Source organism: Olea europaea, unplaced genomic scaffold (assembly GCF_002742605.1).
Source record: "Olea europaea var. sylvestris unplaced genomic scaffold, O_europaea_v1 scaffold3681, whole genome shotgun sequence".
Lineage (NCBI taxonomy): Eukaryota > Viridiplantae > Streptophyta > Magnoliopsida > Lamiales > Oleaceae > Olea > Olea europaea.
The window spans coordinates 15,969-18,276 of record NW_019256097.1 but is presented as its reverse complement, the minus strand read 5'-3'; positions in this window follow the sequence as shown (position 1 = coordinate 18,276).

Below are 2,308 nucleotides of genomic sequence, written 5' to 3'. Positions count from 1 at the left end.
TGCATTATGTTTGGATGATATTGAGTATAATATTTTATGTTTCCACAATTTATAATGCCTCATTTCTTTCGAGTCAATTGTCTGCTGTTGAAATCTTGACTGTGAATAATTATGTGAGACAGAAACGAGATGTAGAAATAGCACTTGATCTCTTGGGCTTGGATTTTGCAATGGAAAAAAGCTTGAGAAATCCACATATAAGAGCACTGTTGAATATGTAGCTGGATATGAAAAGTGGGAAAAGACCAACAAACTTTGTTTGAAAATAATTACGCGCTCTATATCCGATTTCATTATGGGTACTATCTTAAACAATGAAAATGCCAACAGTTTTATGGATGCCATAGGAGAGAAATTTATTAAGTTTGATAAAATCGAAACTGCGGTTCTAATGAATAAATTGATGAACATAAAATATGATGGTACAAATGATGTTAGAGAGTATGTCATGAAGATGATAAATATATCATCTAAGCTAGAGGCTCTTAAAAGTCCATTGGCCTTAGTTTGTTTTGAGTCTTCTTTAGTAGACATGTCTTTGAATCCTTGGTGGTTCGACTCTGGAACTAGTATTCATATTGCAAATTCTTTGCAAGGGTTCACAAGCAAACGGAGGCCAAGTGAGAATAAAGTGAGCTTGAGTGTTGGAAATGGAGTTCAAGTGAATGTTGAATTCATAGGAGTAGTGAAGTTGTCTTTGGAGTCTAGTTTTACCCTTGTTTTGGAAAATACAGTCTTTGTACCGCAAATGAGATGGAATTTAATTTCTATATTGAAACTCAATGCTTGTGGTTTTACCTTTAACCTTGGTAATGAAATGGTTGAGTTATTTTATGATTCTCGTTTGATTAAGAATAGCATATTATGTGATGCTTTATATAAATTGTCTTTGGCTCTTTTTGGTAAAGTCTCGTATGTTACAAATGTGTCAAAGAAAAGGACTTTAATCTATGAATCATCCTCTATGTTGTGGCATAAATGGTTGGGTTATATTTCAAGGGATAGAACGGAAAGATTGGTAAGACCTAAGATACTTCCCCCTTAGACTTCTCAGATTTTGACACTTGTGTAGATTGTATAAGAGAAAAATTAACTAAGTTTAAGAAGAAAGGATCCACTAGGAGCGATGGTATTTTGGACTTGATACATAATGATATCAGTGGACCTTTGCCTTGCACCATATGTGGGAACAAATACTTTGTAACTTTTATTGATGACTTCTCACGATATGAATATGTTTACTTGATTAATGATAAATTTCATGCACTTGAGAAATTCAAGATTTTCAAAATGGAAGTAAAGAAACAATGTGGAAAAAGTATCAAATTTGTAAGATCTGATTGTGGTGGCGAGTACTATGACAAATATGATGAATCTGGTCAAAACTTGGGTGATTTTCACAAGTTTTTACAAGAGTGTAGAATAGTGTCTCAATACACTATGCAAGGGACATCTAAGCAGAATGACGCTTCTGAAAGTTGTAATCAAACTCTAAAAGACACGATCATGAGTATGATAAGTAGAACAAATTTGCCGGAGTATCTATGGGGTAAGCTTTGAAAATTGTTATGTATGTTATAAATAGAATTCTAAGTAAAGCTATTGCAAACACACATTTTGAATTATTGATAAGACATAAGCTAAGTTTGGCTCATTTTAAGGTTTGGGGATGTCCAACTGATGTTAGGATTTATAATCCATTTGAAAAGAAAATTAGACCCGAAATCCACTCTTAGTTACTTTATTGGGTACCCAGACAGATTAAAAGGATATAAGTTTTACTATCCAAATCGTAGCACTTTAATTTCTGGAGAATGACTTTGGTGATAGTGAGAGTTCCACATTGAGAGAACTTCTGTTGAACCAAATCAAGTTGTTATTCTAGTTCCTATTATACAGAAAAAAAGTTTGTTCTCAACCAGTTGATGTTGTTAATGAAGAACCGGGGAACCTAGAGGAACTTCCAAATTTCTCCAACAATAATTTGGTCAGTTTCTGAGCCACAAGTTAAAAGATCGCATAGGAAATGAAGATCTTTCTGAAAAGGTTTACATGAGACAATTAGAAGGTTTTATTATGAAAGGAAAGGAAAACTAGGTATGTAAGTTAAACAAATCCTTATATGGCCTCAAGCAAGCGTGACAGTTGGATTTGAAATTTGACGAGGTTGTGACTTCTCTTGATTTTGTTGAAAATATAATTGATCAATGCATTTTATCTCAAAATCAATGGGAGAAATTTTATCTTTCTTGTCCTATAAGTTGGTGATATTTTGCTTGCTAGTAGTAACTTAGGGTTACTTCATGAG